The sequence below is a fragment of the Leptonychotes weddellii genome, chromosome 2 (assembly GCF_054177405.1).
Source record: "Leptonychotes weddellii isolate Sample4059 chromosome 2, ASM5417740v2, whole genome shotgun sequence".
Classification (NCBI taxonomy): domain Eukaryota; kingdom Metazoa; phylum Chordata; class Mammalia; order Carnivora; family Phocidae; genus Leptonychotes; species Leptonychotes weddellii.
This window is the reverse complement of record NC_138370.1, coordinates 125,019,314-125,037,276: the sequence shown is the minus strand read 5'-3', so window position 1 is coordinate 125,037,276 and position 17,963 is coordinate 125,019,314.

Genomic DNA, 17,963 nt, shown 5'->3' with positions numbered 1-17,963 from the left:
AATTGTCTACCTAAGGCTGGCCAAAAAGCTGTCCCCCATGCCAAGCAAGATGAATTTTTTGGCTTACTACAAAATTAGTATTTGTAATTAAGATGCTGGGTGCCAGCAGATGATGAAAAATAGGGAAAATCCTCCTTTGTCTCCTCAGTGAGGTTTCTCATGCATTTAAATAGATGTCTCAGGAGATGTTATCAGAAGCCCTTGATAGGTTTCAGCACTTACTGAAAAAAATATCTGTAGTGAGACCCATTTAGAGGAGGTAGGGTAACTCCAGCAATGGACAGTGGCAGTGATGGTGGCTACGTCTTGTTTCGGCTGCAGCAGCTCTCATGAAAGCATCCGCTGCCCAGCATTGCAAGTGTGTAGGAGAAATGCAAACTGTGGTGTTCATGACCATCGAGGGAAGCTTGTGCTGTCTGCACCAGCCTGGTTCTGCTATGTGGTTTTGGACATTTTTCTTGATGTGTATCTTTTGAGACTGGTTCTTTGGCCTTGCTGGAAATTGTATGAACCTTTCAGTATCTTTTTAATGCATGTCTTTTTTTGCTTAAATTGTTATTTGTTATCTGTAAGTAATGAGATCATTGCCTTTAGCAAAATATTAGAATCACAGGAGAGTCTGCATGAGGTCTCTTTGAATAGGTCTCTGAAAAGGGCCAGTTTTGTGAAGTTTTTATATATAATGTAAAGCAGATTGCACTCCAGGAAGGGGTGAACAGCAAGAAGTGATAGCTGACAGCACTCTCTAGCCACATCCCACCAAATATGGCCTAAAGACTTTCTCTGGGAAGCAATGTGGCAAAGGGAAAGGTCATGGGCCTTGGAATCAGAAACTACCACTTACAAGATATATAGCAAGATGATTAAGCTATCTGGAACTGTGTTTTCCTTATATGTACACAAAGCATAATAGTATTTGTTTTGCAGGCCTGTTATAGGGATGATAGAAAATCTATATAAAGTACTGAGCCAAAACCTGGAGATAAGAAGGGATCAGAAATGCAGAAAAAAGGAAACGACTTGAATGTGAGGACAAATACTCTCAGATAGGAGACCACTAAAAGAGTCCTTGAGCCACTCTTCTAGACCATGACTTCTTAGCTCTCTCACTAGGTAGGTTCCACAAGTCATTCTTCATGCTGATGTTACTCACACAAGAGCTCCAGCACAGACCACTTCTCTGAGTTTCACACTCCTGTACAACTTCCTCCTTGATACTTCCACTTGGATATGTCACAGGCATTTCAAACTCTATATGTCTTAAAGAGAATTCCTAATTCCACAACCATCTAAACATGTTCCTTCTCCAGTCTTTTGCCTCTCAGTAAATAGTATTACTATACACTCTCTTGTTTCCATCAAACAGCTAGGAGTAATTCTTGAACTTTCTTTGCCTGCATCCAATCCATCAGCATGTGGAGAAGGCTGCATCTACAAAGTATATTCATAATCTTCCAACATCTCTACATCTCCATTTGATATCCTCCCCATCCACGTCATATCTCTCATCTAGGCAAGGGGTTGGCAGACTTCTTCTGTAAAGGACTAGGTGGTAAATATTTTTGCTTTGAAGACTCTATGGTCCCTGTCAAAATTATTCAATACTGTCATTATAGCATGAAAACAGTCATAGGCATGGTGCCTGCAAGTCACCGTTGGCTGTATTTCAATACGACTTCAGTTACAAAAACATGTGGCAGTCTCATGAATTATATAGTTTGCCTACTGTTCACCTAAACTGTTAGAATTGCCTTCTGATCAGCATGGGAGTTTTGACCTGCTCCATCTCCGACCTGGGCCAGTTCACTCCCCCTTAGGCAACCTGGTGGCCCCCCTCTCCCGGGAGGTCACCATATTGATGCCGAACTTAGTGCGGACACCCGATCGGCATAGCGCACTACAGCCCAGAACTCCTGGGCTCAAGCGATCCTCCTGCCTCAGCCTGTGTCCAAATTTTACACTACTGTTTCATGCAGAAATTAGATGTTTTTTCAAACATAAAACGAGTCATATCTTCTTGCAACATAAAGTCTTTGAAAGGCTTTTCACTGGAAATAAAATAAAGTATTAGTTCTGTTCCTTGGCCTAGAAATTTTTGTACGATTTGGCTTGTTCATCTTTCTGACCTTACTCACACCACTCTTCCTCTTTCTAACCAAGTTCTAGCCATCGTCAGCCTTCTTTTAGTTATTAAAACACAAACTTTTCAGCAACTCTCAGTTTGTTCCCTATAGTTAAGAGTCACTTGTGGTTTGCCTCCCTCTCTGTCTGATGGAGGGGCTTGGGGTGGGGGGATGGGGTAACTGGGTAATGGGCATTAAAGAGGGCATTTAATGTAATGAACACTGGTGTTATATGCAACTGATGAATCACTAAATTCTACCCCTGAAACTAATGATACACTATATATGAACTAACTTGAATTAAATAAAATCTAAAACAAAACAAAACAAAACAGATTTATGATGGCCAAACACACACACACACACACACACACACACACACACGTGCGTGAGCGCGCTCTTTCCTACCTCTGCCCTTACTGTTCTTTCTGTTTGAAGCCCTCTTCACTAAGCTGTTTGCAGGTCTCTGTCTTGTGTATGCTTCTGGAGTAAGCTTAAATGTCATCTCTTCATTGACCATTATTTTAACGTAAGCACTCACAGCCCATGTTACTTTTTACCAAGCTATGAAATTACTCTGCCTCCTTCATAGCATCTATTGCATATTGCAATCTCTATCTTGTTTCCTTGACTGTTTTATTTTTACTTTTTTCATTAGATTATAAGTTGGCCACCCTGTTCATCATTGTATATTTAACTCCTAGTGCTCCTAACTCAATGGAAATTTTCAATGAATAGAAATTGAGTATAAGAATGAATGAATTGGATGCTCAGCATCACCCATTGGGGGAATACAAATCAAAACTAAATGAGATATCACCTCACACCTGTCAGAACAGCTAAAATCAGCAACACAAGAATGAATGAATGGGAAGAAGACAAAGCTAGGTACAAATATAGAAGAGTCTGAAGAAAAGGAGATGTGAATTGAGGAACTTTCTACCAGAGAGTGAGTAGATCAGGAATTGAAGAGACCAGATCAGGAATTTATTGCTGAGGGGAATAGGAGAAAGAGCTGATCAGGAGAAAATAAAAGCCTTTACATGGCATTGAGTCATCAGAAAGTATTTGGAGAACATGAGGTGCTGTGATCTGACTATATGGTTTTTAAAAATCTGTTTGGCACCTATGATAGGCATTGTTGTTGTTGTTATTACAATACTTGTGAAAAATTTTTCTTTGTTATAAAGCTCTATAAGGATATACTCTGAAGCCTTAATGAGAGAAAGGTGCCAGAAAGGACATTATAAGCACTAGTTTGCTAGAGTTTTTTTTAAATTATTTAATGTTTTATGGAGCACCTGGGTGGTGCGTCTTCCTTTGGCTCAGGTCATGATGTCGGGGTTTTGGGATCAAGCTCCTCGGTGGGCTTCCCGCTCAGTGGGGAGTCTGCTTCTCTCTCTCCCTTTGCCCCTCCCCCCTGCTCATGCTCTCTGTCTCTCCAATAAATAAATAAAATCTTTAAAAACAAATAAATAAAATTATTTAATGTCTTAAAAGAGGACTTCTTAAACCTAGTGTGCACAAGAATCTTCTGGAGAGCTTGTTAAAATACAAATTCCTAGCAATCATCCCACCACCTCAATTCTGATTCAGTAGTGCAAGGACAGGATCCCAAAATATTTTTTATTTATTTTTTATTAGGATATACTTCATATGCCAGAAAGTTCATCCTTTTATTTCATTTTATTTTTAGTTTCAAGTTTTTATTTAAATTCCAGTTAGTTAACATATAATGTAATATTAGTTTCAAGAGTAGAATTTAGTGATTCATCACTTACATACAATACCCAGTGCTCATCACAAGTGCCATCACCTATATAACCCATCCCCCTACACCTCCCCTCTGGTAACCATCAGTTTGTTCTCTATAGTTAAGAGTCTGTTTCTCAGTTTGCTTCTCTTTTTTTTCCCCTTTGCTCATTTGTTTTGTTTCCTAAATTCCACATATGAGCAAAGCAAACTGTGCAGCCACTCTGCAGAACAGTATGGAGGTTCCTCAAAAAGTTAAAAATAGAAATCCCCTACCATCCAGCAATTGCACTCCCAGGTATTTATCCAAAGGATACAAAAATACTAATTCAAGGAGATACATGCATCCCAATGTTTATAGCAGCATTATCAACAATAGCCAAATTATGGAAACAGCCCAAATGTCCATTGACTGATGAATAGATAAAGAAGTTGTGGTGTATATATGTATATACAATGGAATATTACTCAGCCATAGAAAAAGAATGAAATCTTGCCACTTGCAATGACATGGATGGAGCTAGAGAGTATTATGCTAAGCAAAATAAGTCAATCAGAGAAAGACAAAGGCTGTTTGTATATTTTCTTTGAAGAAACATGCATTCTAATACTTTGTCCATTTTTAACTGGGTTGTCTTTTTAATATTGAGTCATAAGGGTTCTTCATATATTCTGGATACTAGATGCTTATCACATATATGATAAGCAAATATTTCCTACCATTATGTGGATTGCCCTTTCACGTTCTTTATAATGTCCTGTGACAAAAGTCTTTTATTTTGATTAAATATAATTTATCTATTTTTTCTCTGGTTCTTTGTTCTTTTGGTGTCATACCTAAGAAACCATTATTTAATTGAAGGTCATGAAGGCTAACATCTTTGATATTTATATTTTCACCTAAGAAGCTATAGTTTTAGCACTTTTATTTATGTCTTTGATTCATTTTGAGTTATTTTTTGTATATGAGGTAAGGTAGATGTCCCTTCATTCTTTTGTATGTGCGTGCATATCCAGTTGTCCACCACCGTTTGTTGAAAAGACTTTCTTCCCCCATTTAATTGTCATGGCCCCTTTGTTGAAAATCAGTTGATCATAAATGTACGGATTTATTTCTGGACTCTCAATTTTATTTCATTGATCTATGTATCTACCTTTAAGCACATAACCTTGATTACTATGGCTTTGTAGTAATTATGAAATTGGGAAAGATGAGTTCTCCAACTGGTTCTTTTTCAAGATTGCTTTAGCTATTCTGGGTCTCTTGCATTTCTATATGAATTTCAAGATCAGCTTGTCAGTTAGACAGTCTTTTTAGCTCCTCAAAACCTGTGGTCATAATGCAAGGATGTCTATTTGCTTATAAGGATATGTTTTTTTGTTGTTGTTTTGAGATTTGTTTGTGGTTAGACATATAAGGTTTTAGGGTAATTGATAAAGGACCCTGGGATACCATTGCCGGACTCTAAACAACTCCTTAGTTTTAATTCTAATATGAATTTTAAGGATCTATAAATTCATTATATCAGGATAAAGAGGAATAAGAGTTTATGGATTTTTTTCCCCAAAAATAAATCAGCTCATGACCCAACATTCCAGAATCTCTTCCTTGAGAAAAACAACAACAAATGTTTTCAAGGAGAATATGTCCAGTATAGAATATGTCAAGTATGAACTGACAGCAATTTTCTCTCTTACCTGTGTCTTTTACCAGAGCAAAGGTAAACACAGATGGGCAAAGGTATTTGGCAATCCTACTGATTGTTACTTCAACATATTCTGTAAGTCAGATGATGGCAAAAAGGATGCTAAAGAACTTTCTCAGTAAAAAAAATATTCTCAAAAAAATACAGGATGAAAGAATCTGAGCCAAAATAATACAGGGAAGAACAAGAGAAAAGCATTTAAGAAGGATAAAAACAAAACAAAACAAAACAAAAAAACAGTCATTCTAGGCAAACCAAAACTTTAGAAAAATAAATCAGGACTAATTTTTCCCTAGAAGTATTATCTTTTATTCTAACCGTATTACTTTACAAGTTAATAATCCAGGAAGAGAAGGGAATCTAAAACTGGGATGAGTCCAGGTTTGATTGGTTGATTGATTGATTGGCCCAAAATGGCAGAAGACAGCCAGTACAAATGTGAGACATGTCTATTGAATATAAAACCAGAGAGATTTAATTAGACCTTGCCAGTTATATTGTGTACATTTAAGTCAAAGTTAAGGATTATTAGAGTCAGCTATTGCAATCTTGTAACAGGTTTATGCAATGGGATAATATTTTGAAATATTAACTAATGTGTTCCCCTTCTATCTGCCAACAGCAGCAAAGTGAGCAGATTCTACCGAACATTGTCAGTCCTGGGGAGTCACATGGAACTTACCCTAAAACCTGCAAATCATCCATCTCCAGTCAAATGAGCCCTGTATATCACCTTTGTTGAAAAATTATATGCCTTTTTCTGGTAGCCACCATTGAAGTCATACCCTTTGCATCATCCAGTATGTCATTCATTGAGCATCATGAAGTAATCATGACTATCTATTCATCTAAACTTTACTCAGCTTCTTTCTAAAACACGCCATGTGGACAACCCATTTTTCATAAGGTCCCATCTATATATAATCTCAAAATAAAAAGTGAAATACTTCTAGAGGGTTAATGGTAGTATATAAAGGAAAGCCTGAACATGTACTAGGGCAGAAATAGTTATTTAAATAGAAACTAATTCTCCTCCTATCCCAAGCCACAAGACTGGTGACACTCAAAGCTACACACAAATATGTACTAATCTTTTATACTTGAAATGTTCCCAATAATTCTGCCATGGGTTTTCTTTCTGGTTTTTGTGTGTTTGTTTGTTTTTGAGATTTGGTTAGAAGTTATGGCTACCTACAGATATTTGATATGGCGTAGAGATTCTAGATGCTCGATTCAATATATAGGTAAAGGAAGGAAGACATTTTAAAAAGCTAAAAATAGAAAGGAAGCATGAAAATTGGTCAATGCTATGGACCATAACCACTGCACTCGTCACTGAGTGTATGTAGACCCAAGTGAAGCAGGCCAGTCCTTAGTAAAACTCAGTAGTTGTAGCCTGAACACTTACAGAAGTTGAGGAGTCCTAAGCAGGCATAAAATAGCTGACTATGGAAAAATTTCACTCTTCTTAGTCATGACGTGGTATGCCATATAATCTATGTACATTGCAAGAAGAAAAAATGAAATGCACATATAATGAAAATCTCTTGCTAGTGACAGAACTGAAGTTAACAAATTTTAAGGCAAGAAAATGAGACATTCCCCCTAGAAGCTTCTGCACAGACTTGAGAGACAAAAAGGCTAAAGTGGGCAAAGAAAAAAGAGTATTTAGGGCGCCTGGGTGGCTCAGTTGGTTAAGCGACTGCCTTCGGCTCAGGTCATGATCCTGGAGTCCCGGGATCGAGTCCCGCATCGGGCTCCCTGCTCAGCGGGGAGTCTGCTTCTCCCTCTCCCGCTCCCCCTTCTTGTGCTCTCTCACTCTCTCTCTCTCAAATAAATAAATAAAATCTTTAAAAAAAAAAAAAAGAAAAAGGAGTATTTAATGTTTAGGTGCACTCCCAGATGAATGAATGAAATTAACTTTCTGAACCCAGGAAGTTACTTGGTAAGACTCATCCTGAAATACTTTCTTACTTAACTTTACCACCACACAGCAATATTATCAATAACATTTAACACTATTTAGCTCCTTACACTTTATAAAAAGGTTTCCAGGTCTTTCTTTCATGGCCATGATGGAAAAACTGGTACTAAACTTGCCCTTCTGCCAAAAACAATTAAAAACTAACAAGAATTATTAGGTAATAGCTTTCAGGCATTGCACAATAGGCAGTGAAGAATCATAATCATTGAGAGAAGGGAAACAGATGGTGTGAACCCTTCAATAATTCGGTCATTCTGTGTTAGGGGATCTTTAATCTGCAAGGACAAGGAACCCAAATAGAGCTCAAGCAGAGTGGATTCCTGAATTAGCTGCAATTGGTGGGGCAGAGAGCTGGGGAAATAGAGTACTACAGTGCCCTGGCCAAAGGCAGGTACAGGGTGAGCCTCCAAGACTTAGAAAATATGGACTGCTGTGTGACTGTGAGCTGGATAGTGCCGCCTGAGGTCATGTAGTGCTAGAAATGGTGCAACTCTGGTCTAGAAAGAGTAGAGACCTTGTTGAATATTTCCATTATTCATGTGAGACGACAAAAACCTATAATGTGTGTAAAGGACATATCCTAGGATTAAATACAAAAACAAATAGAAAAATAACCCATCTTGCAAGGACCAAAATAATCTACCAATACTGTAGTACTTTCCAGACAAAAGCCAATACCCTTTAAAAGAAAACAACACTATTCCAACTCCTGACAGTGTTACATATACAATGTTCTGCATGTAATCAAATATGACTAGACATATGAAGAAGCAGAAAAATATGACAAAAGTAAAAAAGAAAGAGATCATTTATTTATTTAAAGATTTTATTTATTTATTTGAGAGAGAGAGAGCATGAGGGGGGGAAGGTCAGAGGGAGAAGCAGACTCCTCACTGAGCAGGGAGCCCGATGCGGGACTTGATCTCGGGACCCCAGGATCATGACCTGAGCTGAAGGCTGTCGCTTAACCAACTGAGCCACCCAGGCGCCCGAGAAAGAGATCATTTAAATTAGACCCAAGGTTAAGTGGATGTTGGAATTGGCATACAAGGATTTTAGAGCAACTATTATGAACATTTTCAAGAATTTAAAAAATAATATAATCATGAGTGAATAAATAGGACATATTAATAAGAAAATGGCAACTATAAAAATGGAAATTTTAGAACTAAAAAATGCAACATTAGAAATAACTTCACTAAAAAAAATAACTTCAGTGAATAGGCATGAAAATTAGAACATAGATCCAAAAAACCCCTTATAATTAGTAAACAAAAAACACGGTAGGCTTAAAATTAGCCACATCAATAATTACATTAATGTAAAGTGACTGAAACTGATAATTTTTTTTTTAAAGATTTATTTATTGGACAGAGAGACACAGTGAGAGAGGGAACACAAGCAGGGGGAGTGGGAGAGGGAGAAGCAGGCTTCCCGTGGAGCAGGGAGCCCGATGTGGGGCTCGATCCCAGGACCCTGGGACCACGACCTGAGCTGAAGGCAGATGCTTAATGACTGAGCTACCCAGGTGCCCCGAAACTGATAATATTTTAAGGAAAATTCTGTAGAAGTTGCATGTGCCCTAGAGAAAACTGCCAATCTTCCATGATTGGTAGCTTATTTCCTCCTTGATATTTGTATGCTAAGATTGCAAGTAAGGAGGGGTGCCTGGCTGCCTCAGTTGGTGGAGCATGCAACTCTTGATCTTCGGGTTGTAAGTTCGAGTCCTATATCAGGTGTAGAGATTACTTAAAAATTTTTTTAAAAAATTCCAATAAATAGGCAGAACTTGTGATGAGCACTTGGTGTTGTATATAAGTGATGATGCAACAAGTAATCCTATGAAGCCTAGAGTGGCATTATTAATATTAACCAAAATAACTTCAAGAAAAGGAGTTTTTCACACTGAAATATCAGAGATAAAAAAGAGAACATTTCATAATGATAAAGGGTCAATTCATCAAGAAAACATAACAATCCAAAATATGTATGTGCCTAATACAAAGCTTTAAATTACATGAAAAAAAAAAAACACCTTAACTTCAACACAGAGATTTTAATATCAGACGTTTTCAACAACCCTATCAATCAACTTCACCTACTTGAAAGGGAATAAGGAAATTGTATCCATTCTCACTATTTCAACATTACATTATGCTGGAGGTTTTAGCCAGTGCAATAAGGCAAGGAAAAGAAATAAAGGCATAAAAGATTGGACGAAAAGAAGTAAAACTGTCTTTATTTACAGATTAAATAAACTTTTGTGTGGAAAACTGTAATAAAACAATCAACAAAATGAACACATGGAATGGAAGAGAATACTTGCAAACCATATATCAGATAAGGAGTTAATATCCAAAATATGTAAGGAACTCATATAACTCAATAACAATCAAACAAAAATCAAATAATCTAATATAAAAATAAGTGGAGGACTTGAATAAACATTTTTCCAAAGAAGACATACAAATGTCCAACAGGTACATGAAAAGCCATTCAGTATCACTCTAATCATCAGGGAAATGCAAATCAAAACCACAATGAGATTATCACTGCATGCCTGTTAGAATGGCTATTATCAAAAACACAAGAAATAACAAGTGTTAGCAAGGATCTGGAGAAAAGGAAACTTTTTTTTTCACTGTTAAAGGGAATGAAAATTGGTACAGCTGCTAAGGAAAACAGTATGGAGGTTCCTCAAAAAATTAAAAATATAACTACCATATGATCCAGCAATCACACTTCTGTCAAGGAAATGAAATCACTACCTCAAAGAGATACTTGTATAACACATGCTCATTGCAGCATTATTCACAATAACCAAGATGTGAAAACAACTTGTGTTCATTGACAGACAAATGAATAAAGAAAATGTGGTATATATGTATATATACAATGGGATGTTATCTAACTATTAAAAAGGAAGCAATCCTTCCATTTGCAACAACATGGATGGACCTTAAGAAAATTATGCTAAGTGAAATAAATCAGACAAAGACAAATACTGTATGATATCACATATATGTGTAATCTACAAAAAACCAAACTCATAGAAACAGAGAGTAGAATGGCGGTTGCCAGGGGCTAAGGGGTGGAGGGAGTGGGAGAATGTCGGCCAAAGGGTACAAACTTCCAGTTATAAGATAAATATCATTGGGGGATCTAATACAGGAGAGAGAGAGAGAAGTAGAGAGAGAGAGTGAGAGATATTTGCTAGAATTAATAAGTGAAGGTAGTAAGATTTCAGGATATAAAGTCAACATATTAAAGTTTTATTTCTGTATTCTAGCAGGAAATAATTGGAAATAAAACATTTAAAATATCATTTATAATAGTATCAAAATTGTAAATTACTTAAGAATAAATTTAACACACAATGAATCATGGAACACTACATCAAAAACTAATGATATACTGTATGGTGACTAACATAATAAAATAAAATTAATTAATTGCTAAATAAATTGCATAGAAAAAAAGAATAAATTTAAGAACTCTCTCTTTTCCCCTCTATGTTTATTTCTTTTGTTTCTTAAATTCCACATAGGAGTGAAATCATATGGTATTTGTTGTTCTCTGACTGGCCTATTTTGCTTAGCATAATATACTCTAGCTCTATCCACATCATTGCAAATGGCAAGATTTCATTCTTTTTTGTAGCTGAGTAATATTCCATTGTATATGTATACCACAACTTCTTTATCCATTCATCAGTTGGTGGACATTTGGGCTCTTTCCATAATCTGGCTATTGTTGATAATGCTGCTATAAACATTGGGATACATGTGTCCCTTTGAATCAATGTTTGTATCCTTTGGGTAAATACCTACTGGTGCAGTTGCTGGATCGTAGGGGAGTTCTATTTTTAACTATTTGAGGAACCTCAGTACTATTTTTCAGAGTGGCTACATCAGTGTGCATTCCCACCAATAGTGCAAGAGCGTATGATTTCACTTATATGTGGAATTTAAGAAACTAAACAATTAGCTAAGGGAAGAGAGAAAGAGAGGCAAACCAAGAAACAGACTCAACTATAGATAACAAATGGGGTTGCTGGAGGGGAGGCGGGTGGGGATGGGCTAAATGGGTGATGGGTATTAAGGAGGGCACTTGTGATGAGCACTGGGTGTTACATGTAAGTGATGAATCACTAAAACCTACCCCTGAAACTAATATTACACTATATGTTAACTAGCTAGAATTTAAATAAACCTGAAACAAAGAAAGAATAACTTTAAAAAAAGATATAAAAAAATTCTACACTGTAAATTATAAAACATGGCACACAGAAAAAAAGATCCAAATAAGTGGAAAGATATTTATTCTGTGTTCATAAATTAGAAGACTTAAAACTGTGGAAATGAAAATTCTCCCCAAATTGATATACAGACTCAGTGCAATATCAAACAAAAATCCCAGCAAGCTCTTTTTTGAGAAATTGGCACATGCCTTACATCACTTATATAGATAAGCAAAGGAATTATCACAGCCTATGCAATTTTGAAAAAGAAGAACAAAATTGGAGGAATCACACTATCTGATTTCAAGACTTACAAAGTTATATTAATGAGGACACTGTTACTGGTATAAGAAAAGATAAATAGATCCATGAAACCAAATAAAGTACAGCAATAGACACACATATATACCATTGACTGAAGTTTTATAATGGCTTCTAGGAAAGCCTATAGGAAAAGATTTCAAAGATTTTTGCTAGAATTAATGGATATCTCTATGGAAACAAATATAAAGCAATGAAACACAACCACTACTTTGAATGATTCATAAAAACTTAACTTGAGGGGCGCCTGGGTGGCTCAGACGGTTAAGCATCTGCCTTCGGCTCAGATCACAATCCCAGTGTCCTGGGATCAAGTCCTGCATCGGGCTCCCTGCTCAGCGGGGAGTCTGCTTCTCCCTCTGCCTCTCCCCCTGCTTGTGTTCCCTCTCTCACTGTGTCTCTCTCTGTCAAATGAATAAATAAAATCTTAAAAAAAAAACAAAAAACTTAATTTGACACAGTTCATATACCTAAACACAAAAGCTAAAACTGTAAAGCTTCTAGAATCAAACACAAGAGAATATATTTCAACCTTGGGGTAGACAACAATTTCTTAGAGGGAACTTAAAAAATTCATCATAAAAGAAAAAATTGGCAAATTGAACTTCATTAGAATTTAAAACTTCTGTTCCTCAAAGAGACTCTTAAGAAAACAAAAATTCAAACTATAAGCTGGAAAAAAATCACAATACTTTTATCTATCAAGTAAAGGACTTGTAACTAGAATATATAATGAACTTCTACAAATCAATAGTAGAAAGACAAACCAATTTAAAACAAAATAGGCAAAAGATTGAAAATATACTTCACCAATGAAGATTTACAAATAGCAAAGCACATGGAAAGGTGTTGTAAAATAGCAATTAAAAGCACGATTATTTACCAATAAACGCCTAACCGAAGCTAAAATTTTAAAAAGATGGGTGATGAAGACATAGGATAATCACAGCACTCTTACTTTGCTGGTGAAAATACAATAATTTGGAAGTTTCTTGTAAAGTTAAATATATACATGTCTCATGGTCTAGCAATTCCAGGCTTACATACTTATCCAAAAGAAATGAAAATATCTATTTTATTATTTCTGTGTAAAAGAGTTATCCCAAAACTTAGTGACTTCAAACAATAACTGTTGATTGCCTCAGGTTTATCTGGGTTGACTGAACTCATCTGGGTGGTCCTTTGGCTCTGGGTGGCTAGAGTTGCAGTCCTGGGGAAACCTGACTGGGCTGGCATGTACAACATGATCATTCACATGACTGTCAGTTGGTGCTGACTCTTAGCTGGGAGCTCAGCTGAGGAAATCAGCTGGTGTGCCTGGGGTCTCTTTCATATGGTCTCTGCATAGAACTTAGGATTCTCACAGCACAGCAGTTGGGTTCCAAGAAGGAGGGTTCCAAACCAACAGAGGTGGAAGCAGCGGATACACTTTCAGAAGTTACACAGTATCATTTCTGTCAAATTATATTGATCAAAACCAGTCACAGAAACAGTTCAGATTCAGATAGATGCCACATTTCAATGAGAAGAAAGGGAATACATTTATGGCTATCTTTATCCCACAATGCACAAAAATATTTTATAATGTTTTTAGCTGCTTTCTTCCTAATAGTCAAATTGCTAACCCAAAACTGGAAAAGATCCAAATGTCCATCCACAAACGAATGGATAAACAAATTTTGGCAACTTTGTACAATCGAATACTTCATGTCAATTACTCAAGGAATATCCTACTAAATAAAAAGGAGTGTGGTATTAATATTCACAGTAACATGGATGAATCTCACAGATACTAAGTTTAGCAAAAGACACCAAAGAGTACAAGAGAGTACATATTGGATAATTCCCTTTATGTAAATTTCAAGTGTAGACAAAACTACAAATCAGAATAGCGGTTTTTTTCTGGAAAAGAGAGATTGAATAAATAAGCACAGATCTTCTGAGAGGATGAAAATGTTCTCTATTTTGATTAATCATTTACATTTTCCAAAATTCATTGACCTACATGCTTAAGATATATGCATTTCACTGTGCAAATTTTATCTCAATTAAAAACATAAAAATAGGGCGCCTGGGTGGCTCAGATGGTTAAGCGTCTGCCTTCGGCTCAGGTCATGATCCCAGGGTCCTGGGATCGAGTCCCACATCGGGCTCCCTGCTCCTTGGGAGCCTGCTTCTCCCTCTGCTTCTCTCTCTCTCTCTCTAAAAAAAAAATAAAAAAATAAAATAAAAAAATAAAAACATAAAAATAAAAAATATTTTTAAAAGTTTTCATAACTATTGTTCCTCTCGATAGTTTTATGAAGAAAAGAAGGTATTGGTACTTTCATTTAAAGAAGTGATAAGTTAAGGTTACACAAAAAGTTAGTGGCATAGAAATAGCATCCAAATAGGGAAATGATTAATGAATGGCTGAAGAAACATCTTTTTTCTTTTTAGAATTTAATTTTTAAAATGTTAAAATTGGCTTTGTTTTTAGAGCAGTTTTAGGTTCACAGCAAAATTGAGAAGAAGGTATAGAGATTTGCTATGTATCCCCTGCCCTGACATATGCATAGCCTCCTCTGTTATCAACATCCCCCACCAGAATGGCGCATTTGTTACAATTGCTGAACCTACATGGATGCATCATTATCATCCAGAGTCCAAGGTTTACATTAGTGTTTATTCTTGGTGTAGTACATTCTATGGGTTTGGACAAATGTAGAATGACAGGTATCAACCATTACAATATCACACGGAATAGTTTCACTGCTTTAAATATCCTCTGTGCTCCTTCTCCCTAGCCCCTAAACCTTAGCACCACTGATCTTTTTACTGTCTCCATAGTTTTGCCTTTTCTAGAATGTCATACAGTTGGAATCGTATGGCTTTTCAGATTGGGTTAAATATGCATTTAAACTTCCTCCATGTCTTTCTCAGCACTGAATAATATTCCATTGTCTGGATGTACCACAGTTTATTTATCTGTTGACCTAATGAAGGGCATCTAGCTTGCTTCCAAGTTTTGGCAATTATGAATAAAGCTGTTTTAAACACCCATTTACAGATTTATGTGCAGACATAGTTTTCAGCTCCTTTGGGTAAATACCAAGGAACATGACTGTTGAGCTGTATGTTTAGTTTTATAAGAAACTGACATTTTGCATTCCCAACAGCAGTGTATGAGAGTTTCTGTTACTCCACATCCTCACCAGCAATTGGTGTTATCAGTATTCTAGATTTTGGTCATTCTAATATATGCATAGTGATATATCATTGTTTTTTTAATTTGCATTTCCCTGTTGACATATGATGTGCACCATCTTTTCATATGTTTATTTGCCATCTGTATACATATATTTTTAGTGAGGCATCTATTAAGGTCTTTGTATGATTTTTAAATCATATTATTTGTGTTCTTATTGTTGAGTTTTAAGCATTTTTTGTATATTTTGAACAACAGTCCTTTATCAGATATGTCTTTTACCAATATTTAATCCTGGTCTGGTCTTTTCCTTCTCTTGGTAGTGTCTTTTGCAGAACAGAAAATTTTAATGTTAATAAAGTTCAACTTACCAATTTTTTCCTTCACCAATTGTACTGCCTAAATTTACATTATGATTTTATTTTCAAACGTTCATAGAAAGCTAATTGGAAACACTTCATATCAAACTTTCATAACTTTAATTTATTACAAACAACTAATTTGTACCTAATCATAATATGAGAGAAACCAGCTTTGTTTTTTTCCTAATACATTAGTGACTACTATTTTTCTCTTCTCTATGACATAATGCCTGGTCATAGCATTCACCGGTCTGGTTCTCAAATTCAAATTAGGGAAAAATAAAAGCTGTTTCCAAGGTACATTCAGTTCCAAAGAAAATGACTTGCAGTCTGATTTACTAATGCTGAATTTTTTGGAAACCAAAATGATTCAAAGCAAAGCAGTTTACTCAAGTGGTTTTGTCAATTTACTCCCCAGGGGAAGCCATGCTTTAAAATCCTAACTGGTTAGTATGCTACTCATAGCCCAGCTTTAGCCAGAATTTCTAGGATTTTGTGATTTTTGCTTTGGTATTACAACACCTCTTATGTCAGTAGGATCAATTTCTCAATTCTTAAAAAAAAAAAATTTCATTAACTGTGGCAAGGAGATGAGGTTTTTTGCTGTTTTTTTTTTTTTGCAAATTTTTAATTAAATGTTTTTAAATTGAAGTTTAATTTTTGACACACAATGTTACATTAGTTTCCAGTACACAACATATTGATTTGACAAGTATACATTAGTCTATGCTCACCACAAGTGCAGCTATCATCTATCACCATACAATGCTATTACAATATTATTGACTACACTCCCTATGCATTTCCACCTTCCATCCCCATCACTTATTCATTCCGTAACTAGAAGCCTATGCCTCCCACTTCCTTCACCCATTTTGCCCATCCCCACACCCCCTCTTATGGCAATGTTTCAAAAATGCATAAAAGTAGTTATTCACTGAGAATTCATAATCAGATTTACAAAAAAATTTGTGGCAAGAAATCAACTATAAGATACGTTCTATTCTTATTTTTCTCTTCATCTTTATATAGACAACAGAAATTTATTCTCACAGCTCTGGACACTGCTGGGAAGTTCAAGTTCAAGGTGTTGGCAGGTTCAGTGTCTGGTGAAAACCTGTTTCCTGATTCATAGATGGCACTTTCTTGCTGTGTCTTCATTTGGTAGGAAGGGGTGTGGGACTTCAGTGGGGGCTCTTTTGTAAGGGCACTAATCACATTCATGAGAGATCTGCCCTCATGACTTAATTACTTCCTAAAGGCCTGGCCTCCTAATACAATCATACTGGGTGTTAGGATTTCAACATATGAATCTGGGGAGGGGAGCACAGACATTTGGACCATAGCATTGTTGTTGTTGTTGGTGGTGGTCGTGGTGGTGGTCGTGGTGGTGTGTGTGTGTGTGTTTGACTTTTACGTCAAGGTGAACATCATCTTAGATACATGTCAAATGATGAGTCTTGTTATTTGTTCAAGTGATGACAAGGGAGGCCAACAGAGGGTTTTGATTATCTTCAAAGTATATAAACCACAAACATACAAATACATCACAATTATCCCTATTAAAGCAGCAATCAATGAGGTTCTAATATATATTAAATGAGAATGAAAGATATTGTGGCTCATGAAGAAGTGGATATTCTCCTAAATTAGAAAAGTATGAAGGTAATGGTAGTCAAAAAACAGTATAGTAAATGACCATTGTTAAGTACAGCATTTGAAGTCTAATTTTCATAAAGGACCTCTGCAGTATCAGATAAATGACTTCTCAAAAAACTTATTTAAAATAGCTAACCCCTAAAAAGATTTTTGTTGTTGTTTTGCTGAGCCCAGACCCAATTTCTGAAGAAAGTAATGAATGCTTCCTATTTCTGAGAAGCCCAGGGCTTTTGGAAATATAGATTTATTTGGAAAATAAGATTTAATCCTCGTCTTTGTATCTTCTCTTGTCAACAAAACATCTTGCAGCCTTTGCACAGATGAACAAAAATAACTAGCTACCCTATCCACCCAGGAGGTGGCAAGATAAAGTCCATCTATGGTTACTTGGAGCCTTGCTCAGTTTGAACCCAATTAAGGATCATTGATTTACTCCTTTCTCAAGTAGACTTAATCTGAAATGGGCAGCAAGGAAAATTAGAGAATGGACAAGAGAAGGGAAAACATTTCTGATATTTCACAGTACAGTTGGGGCAACTTTGAAGTAAAGATGTTCCCTAAATAATACTGTTTCTTCATCGGACTGCCAATCCAATGTGGAAGGAGAGAGACTGCATGGATGTTGTAAA